The 25,539-nt window shown below is 35.2% G+C and overlaps 1 long non-coding RNA gene across 19 annotated transcripts; it reads right to left on the bottom strand.

The window, feature by feature from the left end:
- Positions 1–11,433: 11,433 nt before the first annotated feature.
- Positions 11,434–15,061, bottom strand: LOC110921096. Of its 19 annotated transcripts, XR_002582178.2 has the most exons (13): positions 14,775–15,056; positions 14,650–14,709; positions 14,524–14,584; positions 14,396–14,458; positions 14,108–14,178; positions 13,766–13,817; positions 13,655–13,669; positions 13,537–13,574; positions 13,310–13,430; positions 12,884–12,990; positions 12,417–12,507; positions 12,062–12,124; positions 11,434–11,789 (listed from the first exon to the last, which is right to left on the bottom strand). It is a non-coding gene; the product is annotated as an uncharacterized LOC110921096 (long non-coding RNA). The 19 variants fall into 19 exon arrangements; XR_002582167.2 differs by having other exon boundaries at positions 13,766–14,178; positions 14,775–15,057; XR_002582166.2 differs by having other exon boundaries at positions 13,537–13,669; positions 13,766–13,922; positions 14,775–15,057.
- Positions 15,062–25,539: the final 10,478 nt, after the last annotated feature.

Raw genomic sequence — 25,539 nt, 5'->3', positions numbered from 1 at the left:
AGATCAAACTGAGATTCCGCCTAACAAATTTTCGGAAGAAAAACTGAATGTTCCTCGGATAGCACGCCGAGAGAAACAACGAACAACTGGTGGATCCTCGATCCACTTTTCCTTAGCCTTAACATCCGTAGCGGTTGCTAACACAGCGGAGTAATCCCTCTGTAGACGCTTCTGGCCTTCACAGCTGAAATGGCGCTAACTATTGAACTACTCTGACGCTTTAGAACAAATGCCGATTCTCCACACAAAGTTTTTCTCCTCACTGGGTATATTCGCGTGATTCCTGGGTAACCAATTCACACTAACTACTGCGTTGTAACCATCGAGTGTGGTAGAAGGAAGGTCGACATCGGACACTCGTCCCACAAGGTCGTGTTTACATCCTGACGAACTCTTGAGATTCTATTTGACTTGCCATCAGTCGATTCCACATCTGGTTCAGTTTCAAGAAGTATCAGGGTCAAGCAGAACAGAGATGAAGCAAACAACTACCCATACCAGCTACCATGTTGCTACTATGCCTGGCGTCGCCGGCGCCAATCCTAAATGCCCTTCCACGAGCATCATTTCCAATGTTGTTGTTACGGTTGCGAGGATTTCCATTACTATCATCATTCCCTGGTTGTTGACCTTGATGTTGTCGCGACTGTTGTTTCTGATGTCGTTGCTTGGAATGGTGCGCTACGATCCTTCACTGACAAGTCCACCTTGTCACGTTTCCGTGCCGCGTCCCAAGGTGTACTTATTGAGCTGGCCGTTACGCATTTCCGCACCATTGTCAATTGTCATCGCTTATGGCCCGACTGATTCGTAAGAGCTGGCTCCTATGAGCCGCTGACTAGGGTTAAGGGTTCGATTGGAGTCAATTCGCTGATGCTCGTTGTCGGTGACTAGGGTCGTTCAAATGCTGAAGCCAGTAAGGTACTACGTCTACCCTCTTGACTGAGTAATACACGGTATGTTGAGATAGTGTTGCAGAAGTGATCGCACTTCGGGATTTAAGACGTCAACACGTTAAGTTCCAGTAAGCGAAGAAAGGTGAGAAGGATATAGACCAATCGTTGTCGTTTCAACACCCATCCCGGGGATGTTCGTACAGGCACCTAATGTTCTACACAGTTTGCTAGGCGTTCATATGGGTGTTCAGGTAATACTCGATAGCATCGAGGTTCGAAAGGGGTGCAGGGAGAAGTGAAAAGATCGTGTTCGAGTAGGAGGCAATCATTGCTACGGCTCCTATGAACTGTTGTGTCTCTCATCATACAGATAACGAAACGGAACCCCTTTTTCACTTGTTAAGCCTCACTGGGACTCACATCCACCCCACTATATTATTATGTGTGCACCCACAATAATATTGTGATTTGCATGTTCATCTCAGCTCCTCTTAACTCATGTCAAATGGTTCCCCACACTCGAGTAGATTTCAAAGAGTATCAAGTAGTGTAAGTCATGGAGGTTTAGGGAATTACCACCCTATCAATCACATGATACGAGAAAGTGTACATAAATTCATGTTGGTGTGCTAACGTGCAATCACATGCAATATCGTATGTGGGCTTTCACTAGTTAGGCATACTAGTACGTATAGCGAAACAGGAAACATAAAGTAAGCAAACAAGTAAACACTGGTCCGAGCTATGAGGTCAAAAGTGTTGAGCCTTGCACTTGGAGTGTAGTGTCGTCACGTGTCACGGGTTATAGTCTGGTTTTCTCCAAAAAGATTTACCCCTTTTTAAAACCAAGTTCACTATAACCAATGGCTCTGATACCAATCTGTCACACCCCCAAAATCCACCTGCGGATAACACCCGCTTCGAGGGCGTGACTGACCAGGATCCAGCCACCAATTATACTGAGCATTTAATTAATAGTAGAAATATTTAAAATCCGAAGTAATTAACAACATTAGAGTTTAGATTCGGTAATTAGTTTAACAAAACAGCGGAAGCATAAACCAAAATAGTTTTAAAGACAGTTCATTGATCAAAACAGTTATCCCAACACACGGGTTTGACGAACACTACACTTCCCCAAGTAGCAGCTCCTGAATCATTGGTTACCTGCAAAGCATGCAGTAAGGAGTCAACAATAATGCTGAGTGAGTTCACTAGTTGTCCAGTTTTAATTACCAAAAAACTTGTTTCACCGGTTAATTTATCCGTTTATACATGCCCTGGGGAGCTACCCCAAAAGTTAGCGACTAAACTGTTTTTCCAATACCGAACACTAGGTAACCGTTGCGTATCCGCAGGATGCCCCGATGTCAATGTTCTATCATCATTGACGGATTTCTGAGTCTATTAGTTCACGCCCGTCCCAAACCAGGGCACGGTGTGAGGCTGGTAAACACCTAAATAGCGCTATCAACTAATAACCCGCTCGCCTAACCCGGCGACTAATCGGTATTTGTAGTAGGGACTTGAGTGATAGAGTTTCGTTTAGTGCCGTTAGTTGCAATCCGTATAAACAGTAATTAACCAAAAGGTTTCCCAATACCCGGGAAGGAAAAGTAAGTTGTGTTCCCAATAACCAGGGAAAGTATGTAAATGGTATCCCCTTTTACCAGGGGATAGGATTGTCCAATAGGTTTCCCAATACCAGGGAAGGAAAAGTAAGTTTTGTTCCCAATAACCAGGGAAAGTATGTAAATGGTATCCCCTTTTACCAGGGGATAGGATTGTCCAATAGGTTTCCCAATACCAGGGAAGGAAAAGTAAGTTTTGTTCCCAATAACCAGGGAAAGTATGTAAATGGTATCCCCTTTTACCAGGGGATAGGGTTGTTAGTCTCGTGTCCCAAACCACCGGGACGCATGCTTTTAAGTTGTGAACTCACCTTGGGTTGCTCGGTAGGTTTAGGTTACTTGTCAATCACGTTGGTCACCACGTCCTAACATGGTTACCGGTATAGGTCAGGTTCGGTATACAAGTATTCACGTAGAACTTACACATAACTAACACGTATCAAGCATATAAGTAAACAGTGGGTTAATGGGCCGGCCTAAATAATTAAGCAGTCAACAGCAACACATAGTTCATTTAACAGATAGCCCAAGTTAACACAGAATGGCCCAATAACCAGAATGGACAGCCCACTCGCAACCAGCTGGTCTCGAGTCGCAACCAGGTGGTCTCGGCTTGTCACGCTGTGGTTACGAGTCGTAACCGTGGTCTCGAGTCATCATGTTTTGGTTGCGAGTCGCAACGGCGTGATTTCGAGTCGCAATCTCGTGGTTTCGAGTAGTCATGCTGTGGTTGCGAGTCGCAACTACGTGGTCTCGAGTTGTCTTGCCTTGGTTGCGAGTCGCAACGACGCGGTTGCGAGTCGTAAGCTGTCCCTTTCACGTACACGTGATGATGCAGATGCAACAGTCCGAAATTGTACCATGTATTCAGACCCAGATTAGGAAACAACCAATAAGGTTTCACTAACACTTTTCCTAAACTGACCAGCAATGAAAATAGATCAAACTTTGCCATTTTTACATCTTCAAGTCATATTCAAACAAGTTCATCTTATGTTCATCATTTTCTAGGGTTTTCATGCCAACATAAACACACATTTATGAACCGAAAATCACATATTTCTAGCAAGATCATCATGCAAGAACAAGAAACACACATGTTTGTAGCCGAAATCTCATATTTAACAACATCATTTTGCAAGGACAATGAAGCATAGATTGGTTAGCCATGAATACTCTTAGACTACCATTTTCTAACCATTTTTAAACATGTTACCACATATTGTCAAGCTTTACAAACCAACCTAAGAATCATGCATCTTGTTTCTAACCAAACATTTCTAGTTCATTTATCACACATAATTTCTACACACAAAATAGAACACTAACCGGTTTGAGAAGAAGAAGCCGTAAACAAGGAAAAGAACCGAGAAGATGGAGTGTCCGAGTTAGTGGTCTTGACCGAGTCCTTGTCCGGGATCCTTGCTTGAACCGAAAATTGAAAGGGATTGGGGTGTGTTGTTGAGGGTTTCTAGTTGAGAGAAAAATAGTAGAAGTGTGTTTGTGTGTTGTGTATGAAATGAGGGAAAGTGGGGAAAGATGGGGTATATATACCAAGGGATGTTTCGGGTTGGGCTTGGGGTTTCGGCCCAAACCGGTTACGGCCCAAAGGCCCACTCGCAACCGCCCGGTTGCGAGTCATGGTCTCGACTCACGTACATTTATATATAATACGTACATTCAACACACATTAAGCAAATAAAGATCACGTTTCCATTTAATAATATTTATATACACAAAATATTACAAGGTGTTCGTTCGGAAAAACCTCGAGTGTCACAAACAGAACCATAATGCCGTTAGTCTCCGGTTGCCGGAAATACGTTTTTGGCCGGAAAACTCATTATAGGCAGGAAAACTCAACATTTTCGTCTCAAACCTCTTTCTAACCTTATTACGCACTTTAGGAACATTTTTATAGTACAATCCCTAATTATTGAAATCGCCGGAAAACTCTTTTTTCGCCGGAAAAGTTCTTTTTGGCCGGAAAACTAAACTTTTTGGCCGGAAAACACATCATTTTCTTACCAAACCTTAGATCGAACCTTTATAAACCTTTTTCTAGACAAAAACGGTTTTCCGGGGACCGAAGACTAACGGCGTTAGGATTCTGTTAGTAAGGGTCCATTGCTGGCCAATATGTCAATAGTTGCGACTTACAATGATTATTTTTAAAGTTGGGACTGCTGGCGGCTAATGGCGAATAGTTAGGATTATTAAAATCCAATATTCCTTTAGAGTATCTCTTAATAACAAACAAACAAACATCATAAAGTTAAAATATAGAAACACAAATATACAAAATCCAGATGCGCATACGGTATATCTTATTATAGTCCTTCAAAAAGGACAATATCACTCAACTCAACTGCTTCAATCATGTTTCCTTCCAAAAGGGCAAAAACAATAGAAAAAAGGTTAATACTAACATCTAGTAAATACCTCTACTTTTGTTCCATTTTTTGCAACATGAAACAGATATGTGGTGGCAGCTAGCAACAAAACCCGCATAGAAATCAGCACCAAGCACGCTCACTACATTGCCTTCTCACCCATCTACTCACGTCTTCCACACTTAAGAGCTTTTTTGGCAAATATTGCGGTCTTTGAATGCATAAATGTTGTACACGTACCAGTTTACCCTATCATTTAATGAAAAAAAAACTAATAAGCGAGTTTCATACCATCGTAAAAACCGGACCGTGAACACCCTACTAATCATGTCTGCTCCAAAAATTGCCATTGACTGGTATAAATGATTAGTCGTCGACTGAGAATAAGCAACACCCGTAGCTTGTGCTTCTAGCCTTGTCTAAAATATCAAAACAAAGTTAGCACATTCAGTGTTTTATGCTGCAAATTACACCAACAAGGTTCCATATCCTAATTTAGGGTAGGGTAATCTAACTGAGTTAGTAGAATCAAAGCATCAAAGAAAGAGACTTACATCCAACCTTGTGATTTCTAAAAGCTAGTGAGAGGAATAGGATTAGGTTAGCAACTGAAGGTTCCATAGGAAGCAAACTGAGACTATGTCGGTCCACAACCTTCTCCAACCTAACTTTTTAATAAAAAAACTAATTTCTCTCTCTTCCACCTACACAACCCAACCTACCTCAACCTTCTACTCACATTAACAACTCAACGTTTAAAACATTTTTTATTAAATAAATATTTTTATGCTTATTAGTTATCCATAAATGTATTTGAAATAATTAAAATTAATGTTTTCATTTGAAATCGATTTGTTTTAAAAGCAAAATAAATAACAACAATATAAGAACTATTTCAAATTAAAAAAACACACATACATTTATCAAACATAGTTAATAAAAATGACAAACAAGTTACAACTATAACATTAAATGTAAAATCACAGGTACATAAAATACAAACTACATAATTATTCGTCAACTGCAAATTTGTGCTATATGTGATCAATTTTTTTTTATCTTTTATATTAAAAATATAATTTTTTAAACGAACTCAGTTTTTAATAAAATTTATACCGGGTTATTCAAAACAAAAAAAAACTAAAGAAGTCCATATTTTTAGTTTTAAAGAAAAAATAAATATTAAAAGTTATAAATGAAAAACTAATTTATAATTGAAATGATTATTTAGGAAAGAAAAAGAAAAAAGAAAATACAAATAGAACAAATGAAAAAGTGACATGTGGTTTGAATCTTGGTTGCAACCTAAGTCACTATGACGACCAGGTTGAGGTAAATTTTCTAATTTAACTTTTCTTTTTATTGATTCTGGCAACCAACCATTCTCAAAAGTCATTGATGGATGTAACCTGAGAGATAAAGATGGTTTTGTGAGTGGGATATTGAGAAGGTAGTGAAGTGGCAGGTTGGAATTTTGAAATGGCTTTAGGGTTTTCAAAGATTTGGGTCGGCCGCCTATATGAGATTTTTTAACATCTTTCAACATTTAAAAGCCTTAACGTATTCACTAAAAGTTAAAAACTCTTAATTTTCAACATTCTAATATTCTCTCTTATATCTATTATATATATATATATATATAGAGGGTGAGAGTTGGCTACAAAGTGCATTTTTCCTACGAAGTATAAAAAGTCTTAAAATACCATAATGTCAATAATAAAACAACTCAAAACCCACAAATAACAAAGTGAAATTAGTAAGAGCGACTTTATGCGGGGAGTCGGTTTAGAGTAACTCTCCACCCGAAGAACTCCACTTATGTATTATCTATACAACAATTATGGTATATTATTATTTTTTTCTGTGTGACTAAAAAGATAATATAGTATAGGTTTGGTACATGTATCGTATAGTATACTATAGTATAGATGAAGTATAGGTCTTGCATGAGCATATAGGTGTAGTAAAGGTCTCGTATATGCTTAAAGTTGTAGTATAGGTATAGGTATAGTATAACATAAATGTAGTATATGAATAGTATAGGTGTAGTATAAGACCTTGCATAGACCTATATGTGTAATATAGATCTCGTATATGCTTATATTTATTGTATGGTATAATATAATAAACTATAGTATCGTATATAACATTTATAATATGATTTTCAACGATTATGAAATTTTTATTTGTTTTAATTTGCAAGTGTTTTTTGTTTGTTTAATGGATACAATACGTCAAGTAACCAACAATATACGCCACCGTACAGACATATACGCCACCGTACAGACATAATACGCCATAAATACAAAACCGTACAGTACGCCATAAGTACGTAACAATACGATAAGTAGAGACATAATACGCAATAATACGTGATAACACAACACGTATAGACAATCTTCACCCTAATACGATACATACATACAATAAACGTGACAATACCGAACGTTACCGACATAATCCGAATGGACAATATATGTCCCGAACATATTGACTATATACGTCATAATATTTAATGACAAAATACGTTAATTAATGATACACCGTTCGACGCGTATACATACAACACGACATGGTAGAGCACAAGAGGATTTCAAACAAAATTACACGTAATCAAAGAATACGACACCACACGGAACCAAACGTCACCGGAACGACATGTATAGAAGGTATTCTTCATAAAATGACAACATATATCAAGATACGACACGAATACGCATCGAAATGACAAAACCTTAAATTATGAAATTTTGATTTCACCCCTATATGCATCTTATAGGTCAAAACTGGGTCATATAAGAGGCTAATACAAATTGTATAGACTTATACGATTCGTATAGAACCCTGAATTCTAAAAAAAAACAAGGGGTTAACTTAGACCCCTTGATTTATCAGTTAACCCCTTGTTTTTTTAGAATTCAGGGGGTCTATACCAATCGTATAGGTCTATACGAGTCGTATAATGGTACTTTATGACTCAGTTTTTGACCTATAGTAGTAAAATCAAAATTTCATAATTTTAAGTTTTGCCTTTTTGGTGCGTGTACACGGGCCGTATTTTGTCATTACGTGTTGTTTTATGAAGTATATGCTCTATACGTGTTGTGTCATATCGGTGACGTTCGGTTATGTGTTGTACCGTATTCTATGATTACATATCATTTTGTTTTGAATACACTTGTAGTCTTACGTGTTGTATTGTATCTATACGTGTCGAACCATATCATTACTTACGTATTTTGTCGTTACATGTCGTGTTATAACATTAATACAATAGTATAAGTATAGTATATTATAATAAACTATAGGGATAGTATAGGTTCCGTGTAGGCGTATAAGTGTAGTATAGATATCGTATATGCTAATAGGTATAGTATAATATAGTATATGTGTAGAATATTATTGTATAATAAACTATAGTATAAGTGTAGTATATAATACAGTTATAACATAGATAGTATAGTATAATAAACATGTACCAAACTTATACTACATGATAATTTTTTAGAAATTTTTTAAAGTCTTCTTTTATTAAACTTAGTTAAAACTATGTTTAAGTATATACAAAAATTTGTAAAAAAACAAAAAAAAAAAACAATGGAATACGACCCGTGTAGACCTATACGACCCGTATTGAAAAAGTGAAGCGTGCGGATAGATTGGTTGGTGTGCTAATAAAATTCCCCTATTAGATTTCATAGCTGATGTGCATGAATGAGAAGTAAAGCAAAAAGTGGGTGCGGGATTTCAAGGTTGTTTTAAAGTTGTTACACATCTATTTCAAACATGTGTACTATAACAATAATCAGTACAAGATTGCTTTCGTAACTTCATAAATGAGTGTGTATTAGAAGAAATTGAGAAAAAAATATACCGTAAGTTTTAGTAACTATATAAATGTCTATTAGAGATCACAATAATAAGACCTTACAAAATATTAAAGTACCTAGTGTGAATCACACACACGTTGCGACATAGTAATTCAAAATAAAATCTATATTTAACTTAGATAAAAATAAACACGTTACAACAATATAAAAATGTATTTCATTTTAATATGTTCAAAAGAGAAATAAACAAAAAGAAAATAGTAAAGTATCTGCACGTTGCAATTGATCTGTTTTGAATAAAACTTATATTGAAACAATGATAAAAGTAAATACACCGCAATAATAGAATGTACTTCTTTCTATAATAGTTCAAAAGTTAAATGATACGGAAAAAGCAATTAATTCACAGAATAAAACAAGAACAAATAAATCTAAAGAGAAGCTTATTGAAAGAAAGAAAAATAAAATGAGGGGGTGAGGGGAGGTTGTGTGTAGAGTTGTCCAAAAAAAACTTCAGATTTAGAAGTCGTTTGAGATTTAGAAGTCGTTTGATTTGAAACTAAGCCGAGCAAAGGGAACCTTGCTTGACTTGGCTCGGTTTCTATCGAGTCGGACTTGCTCATTAGGCCGGCACGGTTTGGCTCAAATTATTGTATCTTTAATATATTAAATCTTTAAATACTTAAAATATATTATAAAAAAGGTTACTATTTGCGAGTATTTAGCTGTGTAGTTGGATATTTATGGCATATCCGAGGGTTTAGGATGTTAATGAACATATATTATATTTAGTTGAAATTTGAAACTAGTTTTATATTTGGTTAGAACTTGATTTGAGTTTTGAAAGCTATGTAGCCTAAACAAGTCGAGTTGAGCCAACTCAGTTAAAACCCAAATGAAGCTCGATCTTAGATGTTCAGTTCAGTTTCAAATCTGACTTGAGTTGGCTCAGTTTATAATTAGTTGAGAGTTGAGCCTGAGCTTACCCCTGACTCGATTTGGCTCCGCTAATGAACATCCCTAAGTGGGAGTGACTAGAACTTGCGTTAGACTAGTGGAGAAAGAGCACACCTACCACCCGCCCAACCCTATCACTTGTTTCTTCCGGTCTATGTGTGTGTGTGTATATATATATAGGGAGGGATCCTAAGAAAACTACTTAAATGTGAGGAAATTAAAATGCTCTTAAAAAAGGTTAAAAAACACACCACTTTTTAACACATTTTTTGGCTATAAGTCTATCACTTTTAAGATAAAAATTTTAAAGAGTAAAAAAACCAATTAGTATAACACATGTGCAACATATGTTATGTTGCACGTGTAATTTAGGTTTTCGGTTTAGTTTTGCTTTTAAGTTTAGATTTTTGAGTGGTTAGGTTAAGTTTTTAGGTGGGGGGGGGGTAGGTTTTTAGGGGGTTTAAGTTTAGGGTTTAGTTTTTAGTTTTTTTTTTTGGGTGGCGGGGGGGGGGGTGGTTTAGGTTTTTTTCGTAATACTAGTTTTTTTGTTTTTTTTTTTTCAAATTTTATTTTATTCGTATTTTAAAAAATGTAGATTTACAGGAAAAAAATTTAAAAAAATCATTTAATGGATTTTTTCATGATCCATTCCCTATTAAGAATATTAAGAACTACTTTGTGTTTAGAGAAACTCATAACTCATATCTTCCAAACAATTTTCATTTCTTTTCCTTAAAACCTATATATAGAGTTAGTATCAACTGAGAGTCTCTATGCTAATTGAGAGCCTTGAGAACAATTTTGAACCATACATTTTTCTAAAGCAGAAATGCAAAGAAAAGTTATGCTAAATCATAACTTTTTTATTAGTTATTTTTGTTGGATATATATGGGGATACTTTCAATCTTTAATTATACATATGTGTATACACATATTTAAATTTGAAAAATAAGTATTGTACATCTTTTGATAATGTACATATATGTATAAACGTGTATAAATAATTATACATAATGTATATAAATAAAGATTATAGTTCCGAACATCTTTTTTCTAGTGTACGCTATGTAATTTCGTGGTTAAAATAAAAAAATAAGCATTATATATATATATATACTAGTCGTTTACCCGCGCGATGCAGCGGGAAACATATCACTTAGGTTGGTTAGTTAGAGATATGTACAGGAGTGATGGTTTTGGCGGGCAACACAAATCTTCCTTAATTTTGCCTAATACAGTGCCTTTTTTAAGTATCGATTGTGTGACACCCTACAATTTATTAAGTATAAATCTCTACATAAATTTTTTGTACATGAATTTTGTTCTTTTGGATTTATAAACCAACAAAATCATTGTAGCTTTAAAAATCTATTTATTACTAAAAACAATAGTTTGAACTTTGAAATTTGAAGCAACACATGCACTGAACTAAGCACAATGGTTAGGTTATGGGTGAACACCAAATTAAATTGTTACGGCCTCTCATATATTTGAATATGCTCCAAAAGAATTAGGTAACTATCCCAACATATCTAATATTTCATTTCAGTTATAGTTAAAAATTTAAGAGGATACAAAAAAACAAAAATGTTGAGGGCAACCCATCCCAGCCCCACTCGATCAAGCCCATAGATACTTAGGTACTTTTATTAGTCTTGGGCTCATAGCACATTTACACATGTTTTTATATGTTGTTCCCCCAAATAATCCATAAGACTAACAAAACAACTCAGATTGTCACATTTCTGTACATTTGGGTAAATATCGTCGCTCTCTAAAGTTTTTAGCCTTTACTATCTAACTTGTAGCATCCTTTAGTATATACAAAATTTAACATTACAACTCGCGTGAGGCAATCCGGCAATCCGGAAGAAATAGTTATTTTTACCCACAAATCTTGGGAGTCTGCTGATGAAATGTGTTGTTAACTGTCATTCTTTTACTTAAGAAAAATGAAATTAAGTTTATATACAACAATTCCATCAAGAAAGCAATGCCAAAAGAGACCCGTTCTTAGTCGTCTGGTAGTATCTAATATAAATTCGCCAAAATTCCAGTTACAAATATAGAAAATAAAAGACCTGCAAAAATATTTAAAAAAGAAATATTAATCATTGAACTTGAAGAAGGGCATGTATTTAAATATAAACCCATTTCACCCTGGTTAACTTTAAGCTCTTATTTTAACTCATTTAAGCTAAAATTTTATAGCTTCCTATTTTCTAATCGTCTAGATATAAAACAACCCATATAAATGGGTCGAAACTTGTTACATCTAATTATATGGTCTATTTCCAAGATACAAGTATAAAAGGAGGTAAGACCATAAAGTGAAGATTGTAAGGAACAATACCTCTTTAGAATCTTTGAAACTGACCCTCAAGTCTCGACCACCATGTAACCAATAAGGAATCATCTGCATTTCAAATAGTCGATAAAGGTGAAACCAGTTTAGTACCACTTTACATATCCATATCAGTTCAGTCCATTTGGGCCATCCCAATTTTACTTAAATTGTTTTATTTGATCCGTTTTAGATACAAATACAACTGAAATGTTTGCAAGTAAATGGGTTAAAATTACCATATTTTTGTATAGAAGAAAAATAAAAAGTAACTCTTTCGGAAGGAAGAAGTTGGGTTAAAGACTTGAAGACATTACTAATTTAATAATTCATTAACCAACAAATAATAATCAATCACACATACCATGATTATTTGTTGGGGAGTCTTGCTTTGAGCTCATCGGCGACAACATCAATGAACTTGTTAGTGTTCAAGTAATTGCTCCCTGCTCTGCCTGGAAAATATTTTGAAAGTGTTTAGAGATATAAATAAATATAAAAATATTCACTAAACTAAATATGAAAATGAGACCTACTAAGGTCCATAGATTAAATGATAGATGCTTGGTCATTAAACCAGATTCAACACAACAAATACATATTGCTTCTAATCTTTCGTTGAAATCCAGCAGCTTTAGATTTTCATCCAACTTTTGCACAAATGTTAAATGCATATTTTCAATTTATCATTTTTTTTTTTGCTATAAGTAATGATGATATAAAATAAAACAAATTATATTAGTTTTAACACAAAACATTCCATGTGACCCCTTTCGAATCGTATCCAAGATTTTCCGTTTTAGACTTGTAAATTGCTCAACCCACATGTACCTGAGAAATCGTTGATGAATATGAGAGAAAGAAAAAAGCGCCACCAACATTCAAATGTTGACCACCAAGGGAGACGAATGACAAAAGGCCAACGAGATCTACGAAACCTTCGATTCAACTTCAGTGTAAAAAAAACAATCTTGTAATAGAAAAAGTAGGCAGCCCTAAAAGGGAATCCCTTAAAAACATACACTTCCACTTCTCGCATATTTTTACAATCTGACATTTTACTAATCATCTTTTGATAACTTTTTGTTTCACATTTTTATAAATTTAAAAAAAAAAGTATATGGCTAAAAACTCTACATGAGTTTTTACCCCCAAAATGGAGTGAGATGGATTTTGCATTGCTTCTTCCCCTTGGTAACCCAAAAATAAAAGAAATATTCAATGCCTCTTGTAATAAGAACAAGTTAGTTGAATTACCTAGTTTGAGATCGGCTTGAACACAGCCACCAAAGCTTTATTTGTTTTCTCAATGCCTCACTTTATTTGTCTTCTCAATGCCTCTAGTAACAAGAATTGGAACAACACCAGCTGCCACAACCTAATAAGAACAAAACTAAATCAAGTTCATGAAAAATAACTAAATTACTTGCTAATATTAACAACCAAACTCTATTTCTGATTAGCAAATCAAATCTCAAAAATACCTCAAGGCTAGCATCTTCACTTCGAAGCTTTTTGGCACCTGCAACAAGAAAATAAAATCAGAAAAATAGTTGCAGGCAAGGCACATTTGACCCGTATATGAAGCTCCAGCTTTATGACCTGTCAAGATTATCCCTACAATTTATAAAAGTCGTTCTAAGCACATAATCAAGTCATCGGAAACATATATCAGTCTAAAATCGTGTGTGGGGGAGTAAATTAGTAAATTACCTGATTCATTAAGCAATAGATGGATTCGTGGTCTCAAACTCTCAATGAGTACCTACATAGACATAAGTTTGTTTTTCATGTTACATTTTATAACATCTCTGACAGAATCTCATCCTTTTGAATGCCTCATTGTGAGAAAAAAATTCAACTCCACACCCTGCCAAAAAAAGCACACACACCCACAAAATGAAAATGAACACATTTGATGGCTTTAGTTTAATCTGAATTGAATTGTTTTCTCGAATGAGCTGTTTTTTTATAAGCAATTCATTTCCTTTATATTTAATGCCTTGAAACATCACCCCACAAATAGCATATTCAACACAAAACCAAACACCTTACTTAGATCGCAAACGAAACCAGATCCAAACTTATTCACAGACGATAAACAACAAGTAGATTTAAAACTAAACCTGCATTATTCACATCCATGATAGAAAAAGAAGCAAATCAGTATCCGATAACTTTACCGATTAAAACATGACTAAAACTGTACGGATCTGAAAGTAACCAGATCTGCAAGAAAATAGTTACAGATCTGGATCTATTTCACAAATCAAGTAGAAACAAACCCTAAAATTTAACAGATCTGCAAGAAAATAGTTACAGATCTGGTTAATAAGATGGTACCTGAGATGTGAAAACGCTGGTGAAATCCATCTATCTCTAGGGTTATCGCCGGAGAAATAAACCCTAAAATTTAACAGATCCAAGTCAAATTTCAAACCAAAAATGCCGAGAGGTAAAAAAGATGTTACCTGAGATTTGAAAACGCCGGTGAAATCCATCGCTCAAGGGTCATCGCTGGAGAAAGAAACCCTAAAATTTACAGATCAAAGTCAAATAACAAACCAAAAATGCCAATAAGGTTAAAAATATGGTACCTGAGATGTGGATTCGACAGAAAAAACCATCGATCTAGGGTCATAGCCGGAGAAAAAACCCTAAAATTTACAGATCTAAGTCAAACAACAAACCAAAAATGCCGATAAGGTTTAACAGATGGTACCTGAGATGTGGATTCGCAGGTGAAATCCGTCGATCCAGTGAATTCGGAAGTGAAATCCATCGATCAAGGGTTATCTCCTGGTGAGAGAGAGAGAGAGAAGAAATGGGGCGGATGTGAAAGACAGAAACCCTAATGAGCTGATAACGTGGTTTTGTTCTCCGCCTTGTTTTGTGAGTGAGGGTAGAATAGGAAAACCAAATTATGTTGTGCTTTAGAGGATTGTACATCATGCTTTAATGGTGTTTTAATGGAATTTTTATGGACTTTAAGAAGTCCTTTGGATATGTTTTATAAAGTAGTATAGATATATGTCTGAAAATATACACATATATATAATTAAAAAATAAATCGTAAAAATGTTCTCTTAGGCATATAGGGTATATAAGATCATGTTTAATAAGGAACCCCTCTAAATTGTGAAAACTTGTGAACTCCGGTGGAAAGCCATTTTCCCGTACCAGTTTTTCAACCATTTTTTTCACAAACGTAGATGAACATGTAACTAACATGACTGTAAAAAAATCTCGAGGATGCATTTAATCGTCATTTAAAATTATGTAAAAAACATTTATAACAACACCCAACATCATCATTTGTGGCCCGTCACACACATCTAACTTTATTTTTTGATGATGTAAATGTGTCTTTTAAGTTGTTTTAAATAAGGAAATAACTACCAATCATAAAACAACCTAAAAAAATGTCGCAATTTTTTTCTCTCCCTCTCTCTAATCCCTCACATTTGAAAACACTAAATCATACAAAAAATAACGATAAATCAGATCTAGATGTGTTCATAGTAGTGTGTTTTAGCGATAAAATACAATGTGACGAACTAGTGACTGACTGCTAAAAGACAACATCAAGAATGCCAACTATGCCAACTGATAAAATACAACGTGAACAAATAACTGATAAAACACAACAACAAGAATGCCAAAATGATATCAACTAGTAATAGATAATACACAACATTAAGAATGCCAAAATCACATCTAGTAACTGATAAAACACATTGTGATGAAATAGTAGATAAAATACAAAAGAACATGCCATTTATGAATCATAACTGGTATAACACATTGTGATGAAATCGGTAATTGATAAAACACAACATCAAGAATGCCAAAAATCATATCAACTAGTAACAGTAAGTAACTGATAAAACACAACATTAAGAATGCCAAAATCATATCAACCTGTAAATGATGGAACACATTGTGATGAAACATTAACTGAAACCAGTAAATAAAACACATTGTGATGAAACTAGTAATTGATAAAAACACATTGTGATGAAACTAGTAACTGATAAAACACGATGTGAACCAGTAACTGATAAAACACAACATCAAGAATGCCAAAAATCATATCAACATCAAGAATGCCAAAAATCATATCAACCAGATAAAACACATTGTGATGAAATAGTAACCGAAACCAGTAAGTGCTAAAACACATTGTGATGAAATACAACGTGAAGAAATTGTTAACGATTTGAACTTCGTAATTTAAAGTAACCGCCCTTTTGAAATCGTAAAGATTTGAAATTGTCAAAAATATATACGTTTCCATAAATATATGGATAGTTAGATTAGGATATATAATATTCCAAAATTAAATTAATAATCGAATACCATCATGCCCTTTTGAAAAAAAAATAAAAGGCACATTTCACCTCCCTGTTGCTCCCTTTATAGGTAAATTTAACATTTTTAAATTAAGAAACTAACATTAATACACATATAACTCCCCCGTCTTTTTTAAGTGTGAATAACTTTTTATAAGTAACTTTAAAAAAATTACACCATAATAACGAGCGTTTTTTTATCTTTAATATGAGTACCATATTGCTATACTTATATAGGGGAAAAAAATATGTTTCGATTAGATGTTGAGTCCATGAATGGTGTTATATTATATATTTACCGAGTGGTGTTATATATACTTATTGAATGGGGTTATATACTTGCTGAATGATTTTTATAGGGATCCTTTAAAAAAAATCCAGTTCCAATAATTAAGTTGGCGGTTATGGGAAGTTTTCAATTAATTGGATTAATGATAAAATTACTTGTTTACCCTTTAGAATTAATTTAGATTTAGGACACATGTCATCTCCACAATATTTCTCTACTTTCTCACACTATTAACCTTTTTTACAATAACCTTGCCATATATATATATATATATATATATATATATATATATATATATAGAGAGAGAGAGAGAGAGAGAATTGCGCTAAAATAAGAACCACCTCGAGTTGTAAGAACTGTTTGAACTTTTTGATCCGGGGCGAGGTGGACCAAATTTTTTTTCATAAACGTAGATGCGTGTATTATAAACACATTTGTAAAAAAAATTCAAAAAAATGTCGTGTGTGTAGTTTTGAGCACCACAAGTTTGTGTGTATGGGTACCATAAATTTTCCGGCAAGATTTACGGTACCTGTAAACACAAACTTGTGGTGCTCAAAACTACACACACGACATTTTTTTTTTTGAATTTTTTTTTACAAATGTGTTTATAATACACGCATCTACGTTTATGAAAAAAAATTGGTCCACCTCGCCCCGTACAGTGTAGTTCTCACGGTTCTTACAACTCGAGGTGGTTCTCATTCTAGCGGTCCCCTATATATATGTGTATATATATGTATATATATATATACACACATATATATAGAGGGTTAGGTTAACGTACAATATTCCTTATGGTACACATTGTACGCGCTCATCTCAGCCGTCAGATCTCCATCCCACATTCAAATCGCATGTTGGTTTTTTGTAACAATTTCGCATGTTGGTTTTTTAACATGCGATTTCGTCAAAATTACCAAATGAGAAATTGTTACAAAAAACCAACATGCGATTTCAGCAAAATTATCACATGCAAAATTGTTACAAAACACCAACATGCGATTTCATCAAAACTATCACATGCGATTTCATCCATGCTATTTATAACATGCGATTTCATTATATTGTATTAGAGTAGGTTAAGGAATATTGTATTTTACACTTTCACTAAAAAAACTCCCAAAAAAAGCTTTAAAAAGGCATCAATTCTTTTAAACATTTTTTGGTTGTAAGTTTATGCATTTTTAAGATAAAAAATTATGAAATAAAAAAAATTAGTATAGCTCATGTTCAACATATGCTATGTTGCTCATGTTATTTAGCATTTTGATTTAGGTTTTCAGTTTAGTTTAGTTTTAGGGTTAGGTTTTTGAGTGGTTTAGGTCTAGGGTTTAGTTTTTAGGGGGGGGGGGGTTGGTTTCAGTTTTTGGTGGTGTGGGGTGGGGGTGGTTAGTTTTTCTCGTAGTGTTACACATGCACATTACTAGTTTTTTTTCTTTTTATATTTCAAAAAATGTAGATTTACAGCAAAAAAAAATGCTAAAAAAATTAGTGTGTTTTTAAGCTTTTTTTGTGATTTTTTTAGCTTTCTCTTTTTAATGAGTTTTCTAGATGATCAATCCCTTATATATGGCATGGATTTGTGTTTAGAGAACCTAAGAACTCATATATTTACTGTATATACAAACATTAGATGGGGGAATAGTGCCATGCTATATATACAAACATTACATAGGGGAATAATGCCTGACAACTGCATGGCACCCTCCCATTGGTCTAATCAATTTACGATTTTATGGCTTAAATTACGATTTCGCTCTCAGTTTAAAATTACGTTATTGCCCCCAAATTAAAATAAATTTATGCTTTTGACCTTCGTTCAATATTACACTTTTATCCCAAGTTTAAGAGTTAATTACTGTTTATGTCACACCCTCAAAATACCACCTAGGGAGTGTCCCTGATAGGCGTGTGACGTACCAATAACGAGCCACCAATTACGTTGAACCCATACAAGCTATAATTAAAATTCCCATTATAAATAAAAAAAAACATCTTCAGTAAGTTTAAACGAAAATCAATAAGTTCAGCGGAAGCAAAAAGTAAACGAAGTTAAACTGTTTCAAAACCCAAGTATAGTTTCATGAAATCAATCGCATAAATCCTCCCAGACGACCCATGACCACTCCAGCTACTCCAAACAGCAAGTTCCCCAATTCCAAGATACCTAACGACCTGCGAGCATGCAACAAGTGTATCAGACAACGCTGGTGAGTTCATAGTTTACGAAAACATTGTTTACCAAGTATGTAGTTAATCCATTGAAGTTAATACCGAAAGTGATGTTGAAACAATGTTGATAATACTCCAATACAAGACGGCTTCTGATTATTTTGCCCTTTCTCCAATGCTCCTATCAAAGCATTGGTCATGACTAGGTCATTAGTTCAACACCCGTCCTCCCAGGAACGGGGTGAGGTTGCCAAACCTAAGTAGCGCTACTAACTAATACCATGTTACCTTCCCAGTAACCAAACAACACGGAGGGACTTTAAAGGTGATAGGAAGAGTATATTATCCAACATTCCCGTTTTTACCCAAAAGACTTGTCCCTCCCAGGAATACCCACTGACTGTCCCAACCACCGGGACGCATGCTCAAGAAAGATGAACTCACCTTAGGTTTGCTCGGTAAGACTTAGTTTACTTGTTCGACAATGGATTACACACGTCCTATCATTGTTACCGACAACAATCAGTTTCAAATGCACAAGGTTCACCAATTTTACGTACAATTAATTCAGGCACTCCTTACACACTTAATACACAACTAAGGTACATATAGAACACAGATATAATTCATGTCATAGCAATTATTCTATCAATCCAGTGTCGCCAAATAGTCACTTAACATGTTATCAAGTGCATAAACAATTTCATATTATATTCCCCTGTTCCGGACCATATTACTCTCAAGCCCTCGATACGAGAATATGCAATCTAGTAGACAAGTTAATATTTCACATAAGGTTTTGACAACCACTGATACACAACAATCCAATTAAAACTATAACCCTAAACTCATTGTTAGTCTTGGTTCACAATTAATTAAGGTGGTAACAACTTACTTAAGTTTCGGCCCACTTATCCAACCCTTATGGGCGGCCCACTATTACCATAAAGTTCCATTCATGACTCTTAAAAGAAACATGCACATAACAGTTTCCTAAGTAACAATAAATCTTGCTTGATAAGTTATTAGTTTAACAATTGCATGATCATCCAAATTGAGTATTAATAATAATTCCATATCTTTCATGACCCACCACTAACCCTCATGCTATTGGACCCTTGGAATCACATACCCATCACTCCATTGGACCTCCATTATAGATTCCTACTACATAGTCAATGTTGAATGATTTGTTGCTAGTTCCATCATCATCGATTACAATAAACAAAGATCAAGTTTGAAAACAAACCCCCCCCCTTAAATAGAATTAAAAAGTAAAATAATCACATAATATGGTTGTGTGGTCCAATCAGACATACTTGAGTGATCCCTAGTTAAATATTGAATGTATAAACTTGACTGGCCCATGTGACTCTACCCTGTTGTCGGCAGCCAAAACACCCATCCCATGTGATACCCTAATCATTGAATCTAGCAAAAATCCTAAATTATACTTGTTATCCTATATACACATAAATCGAACAACATTAATTAATAGTCATTTAACATCATGATACTCATTATTCATGCAGCAGATTCAAATGATCACATAACCAATTCGTTCACCACGTTGTACCGGGTTACGCACACAAAGAACATATAAACACATGCGTGATCATCTAACGAAACTGTACGAATGAAATCATGGTTACCTGAATACAAGAGAAGGAAAGGGCTTCGAATAAAGGGGTTCGTCAGGTTCTACGAGAGGGGTGAGGACGGAAACTAGGGTTTGTAATCTTGTGTGTGGTTAGGGAATTATGGGGCACCTCCACATGTGTTACGTAATATATCATAAGGGATATGTGGGCTCAAGGGGTGTGGGCTCGGATTGCACTTATGGGCCGATGAAGTCAATCACTACATGAGGTGGGTTGGGCTTCAAGTGGTTCGGGTTGCGGCCCGTTAAAACCACCGTCTATTCAAAACACAAGGGTGTGGCTTAATTATATTAATGTATGTATCTAACAAAGTTATCGTAATCGTTAAACAGAATTATACTAGCGCGGAGCGTGTAACACGTCAAGGAGGAATAACGAGGAGTTGAGATCACGAGATTAAACGTTACTTACCTTGAAAGTCAGGTTGTCACATCATCCCCAACTTGAAAGAAATTTCGTCCCGAAATTTAGCACGTAGTTACTGAGGGAGCTAGTTAGGTTGCATGGTTTTTTTTTTCCTGATTTTCCTGGGGTGTCACATCCTCCCCATGTTACAGAAATTTCGTCCTCGAAATTTAGGCCATATTATACTCTAGGCTCCAATTATGAGTTTGTCGATAATTCACTAAACACGTAGTTAAATACGGTTTCACGAAAGTTCACCCAATAATATATAAGTCATATAGCATATAAAGTCAGATAACATATAAATTCACATAAGTTATATTTCTTTATTTGTTCAGGAATAGTGTTCTAATTGTTCATCAACGTTCGAGTACGACCCATGTGTAATTCCGTAATTCCCCGAATCATATGCCTAATTTGCTATACTAAGTCTCAATCAGTCACTACATTCTATCAATCAGTTTACAAGCATTACATATTATTAACTCAGGTTTCAAAGAGGTAATTCATCATGCCATACAAGCGATAACACAACCGTTCACGTACACTTCATCGCCAACTAAATCGGATCAAGTACCACCGTTTAATTAACAAAATTTTATTCATAAACAATAAGGTGAAAATATTTAGTAGAACTCAATTAATAATCATGCCCACATGAACATCAGAACCTTATCACTATATCGAGATCATACGATTGCATAGCCGCTAATATCTTAACATATTGCAACACTCGATCATGCCCATATACACTTAATCCTCACATCAACCATCACTAAAAGAAAACAGTTTAAACAACTCAGATCATACGAAAATATATTCATCCACTAATAGTTAATAATAATTCTAGCATGAAGTCACATTGCTACATCAACGATCATGTACATAATATCGTACCGAATTGCCGATCTTGCCGTTACCTCACTTTTATACTATTCAGAATTACCCACCCATCTCGATATACAAATCATCACGGATCATGGACTAACATCTCAAACGATTTTCCCCTATCGATTCTGTTTATTATCACAGCTTAGTTATGTATGTCCAGGTTTAATACAATTAAACAAACAACTCTTATGGTTATGCTTTTAGTCTTAACACAACAATACATGTTCACAAATCAATCAAGCATACATATTCTGTTTTGTCAAGACTAGTACTGCCCAACTAGGTATCCGCCCAAAGACTAACACGTCAAGCCCAAACAGTTTACTAATCCTACTTACATGTGTGTCTCCCCTTTCATTGCATCCAGGCCCAAATAATCTCAACACAATATTTACTTATCCAACATGTTATTTTAAGAAAAGGACAAGACTCAGCCCAAACAGGTTTGGCCCAACCCTGATATAAGATGTGCGGCTGATCCAAGTTACATACCCACACGTGCAGCCTGAATTCCTTAGTCCCCCTTTTGTTTCATATATGGTCACAACCCAGTTCATGTTCATTCCCATTCTACATCAAATAATTATCATATTCATCGATAGGGACTACTAGTTTAATCACAACAACAATTGCTTATCATGTTATTATTCTTACTACAATTATTGACTCATTAACACCAATCATCCTAATAATATTGAATCAAATAACCCAATAATTATATATATATTGTTTTTTTTTTTTTTTTTTTTTTTTTTTTTTTTTTGAAATCATCTTAAACCATCGCTCAGAACCCATATTATTGTTCATGTTAACAAGTAAATACATACTAGTGTTCGATTCTCACATACTCAGTTTATAATCATGATTAATTCCTCAAAGCCATTGATATCGAGCAATACCAATGAATCAACAGTTGTCCAGATCTTGATACAATTTATGAGCAATCCTAGGATCATGCTTTTGTCTATCCACATCAACACATATTCGCATATCACATAAAATCAGGACAACTAACCAATGTAATTCGAGTGGGGAAGAGAACATACTAACCAAGAAGGTGACCGGTTGAGATGCTAGTTCGAGAGGGGGAAATCTCCTGTTGTCGTACGCACGAAGAATATGGGGGCAGTAGGGTTTGTTTTAGTTTATCATTATACTTATCCTAATACAATACGTATTATACACTTGTGTGGGCGGTTAGCTTTATTAGCCTAAGTGGGCTCAAGCCCACCCACGTGGACTGACATTTGTTAAGGTTTGGGCTACGGAACCTGGCCAAGGAGTAACCAAGTCCAAGTATTCAGTAACAAAGTCCAATTAATTAAACATCTACACAACCCAGCTCTAAGGTTTGAATACGGGTGTTGGGTTGGGTTCCAAGTATGCGCATGTGTGTATAGGCTCAAATATACAGTAATGTTAGCTAACCGTGTTACAACAACCGTGTTAGAAAGAAACAATTAACGAGAAGTTTGAATCACAAGATTAACGTTACAAGCACTAAAAGTCCGGGTTGTCACATCGAAATCTACAAACTACCAAGTTTACACACAATAGGGCAGAACCCTTCCCACGCTCGTTAAGCCTCACTGGGATTTGCGTGCACCTCGCGTTATTATTATGTGTGCACCCATAATAATAAGGCGATTTGCATGCTTATCTCAGTGCCTCTTAACTTGCGCTAAAAGGTTCCCCACATTCAAATAGCAGCAAAAGGTTTCACAGGATCAAGAATCACAATAGTCTAAGGGTCGTGTCACACTAACAGTTCACATAATAGGGGTTGGTAATATAAGGGCTCATGCAGTTGTGCCAAGTGTGCATTCACGTGTAATGTTATACATAGGTGTACACTAGATATACTACGCAATAGTAAATGAGAAACGAACCTTGCAGTCTGGAGCTGAGTGTCATGGTCGATTTCGGTACTGTTCGGTTATAGTCTGGTTTTATCAAAACGTTTTAAAACCAAGTTCACTATAACCAATGGCTCTGATACCAAACTGTCACACCCTCAAAATACCACCTAGGGAGTGTCCCTGATAGGCGTGTGACGTACCAATAACGAGCCACCAATTACGTTGAACCCATACAAGTTATAATTAAAATTCCCATTATAAATAAAAAAAAAACATCTTCAATAAGTTTAAACGAAAATCAATAAGTTCAGCGGAAGCAAAAAGTAAACGAAGTTAAACTGTTTCAAAACCCAAGTATAGTTTCATGAAATCAATCGCATAAATCCTCCCAGTCAACCCATGACCACTCCAGCTACTCCAAACAGCAAGTTCCCCAATTCCAAGATACCTAACGACCTGCGAGCATGCAACAAGTGTATCAGACAACGCTGGTGAGTTCATAGTTTACGAAAACATTGTTTACCAAGTATGTAGTTAATCCATTGAAGTTAATACCGAAAGTGATGTTGAAACAATGTTGATAATACTCCAATACAAGACGGCTTCTGATTATTTTGCCCTTTCTCCAATGCTCCTATCAAAGCATTGGTCATGACTAGGTCATTAGTTCAACACCCGTCCTCCCAGGAACGGGGTGAGGTTGCCAAACCTAAGTAGCGCTACTAACTAATACCATGTTACCTTCCCAGTAACCAAACAACACGGAGGGACTTTAAAGGTGATAGGAAGAGTATATTATCCAACATTCCCGTTTTTACCCAAAAGACTTGTCCCTCCCAGGAATACCCACTGACTGTCCCAACCACCGGGACGCATGCTCAAGAAAGATGAACTCACCTTAGGTTTGCTCGGTAAGACTTAGTTTACTTGTTCGACAATGGATTACACACGTCCTATCATTGTTACCGACAACAATCAGTTTCAAATGCACAAGGTTCACCAATTTTACGTACAATTAATTCAGGCACTCCTTACACACTTAATACACAATTAAGGTACATATAGAACACAGATATAATTCATGTCATAGCAATTATTCTATCAATCCAGTGTCGCCAAATAGTCACTTAACATGTTATCAAGTGCATAAACAATTTCATATTATATTCCCCTGATACGAGAATATGCAATCTAGTAGACAAGTTAATATTTCACATAAGGTTTTGACAACCACTGATACACAACAATCCAATTAAAACTATAACCCTAAACTCATTGTTAGTCTTGGTTCACAATTAATTAAGGTGGTAACAACTTACTTAAGTTTCGGCCCACTTATCCAACCCTTATGGGCGGCCCACTATTACCATAAAGTTCCATTCATGACTCTTAAAAGAAACATGCACATAACAGTTTCCTAAGTAACAATAAATCTTGCTTGATAAGTTATTAGTTTAACAATTGCATGATCATCCAAATTGAGTATTAATAATAATTCCATATCTTTCATGACCCACCACTAACCCTCATGCTATTGGACCCTTGGAATCACATACCCATCACTCCATTGGACCTCCATTATAGATTCCTACTACATAGTCAATGTTGAATGATTTGTTGCTAGTTCCATCATCATCGATTACAATAAACAAAGATCAAGTTTGAAAACAAACCCCCCCCCCCTTAAATAGAATTAAAAAGTAAAATAATCACATAATATGGTTGTGTGGTCCAATCAGACATACTTAAGTGATCCCTAGTTAAATATTGAATGTATAAACTTGACTGGCCCATGTGACTCTACCCTGTTGTCGGCAGCCAAAACACCCATCCCATGTGATACCCTAATCATTGA

This window comes from Helianthus annuus, chromosome 17 (genome assembly GCF_002127325.2).
Source record: "Helianthus annuus cultivar XRQ/B chromosome 17, HanXRQr2.0-SUNRISE, whole genome shotgun sequence".
In the NCBI taxonomy this organism is placed as follows: domain Eukaryota; kingdom Viridiplantae; phylum Streptophyta; class Magnoliopsida; order Asterales; family Asteraceae; genus Helianthus; species Helianthus annuus.
This window is presented reverse-complemented; position numbering and strand designations above follow the sequence as displayed.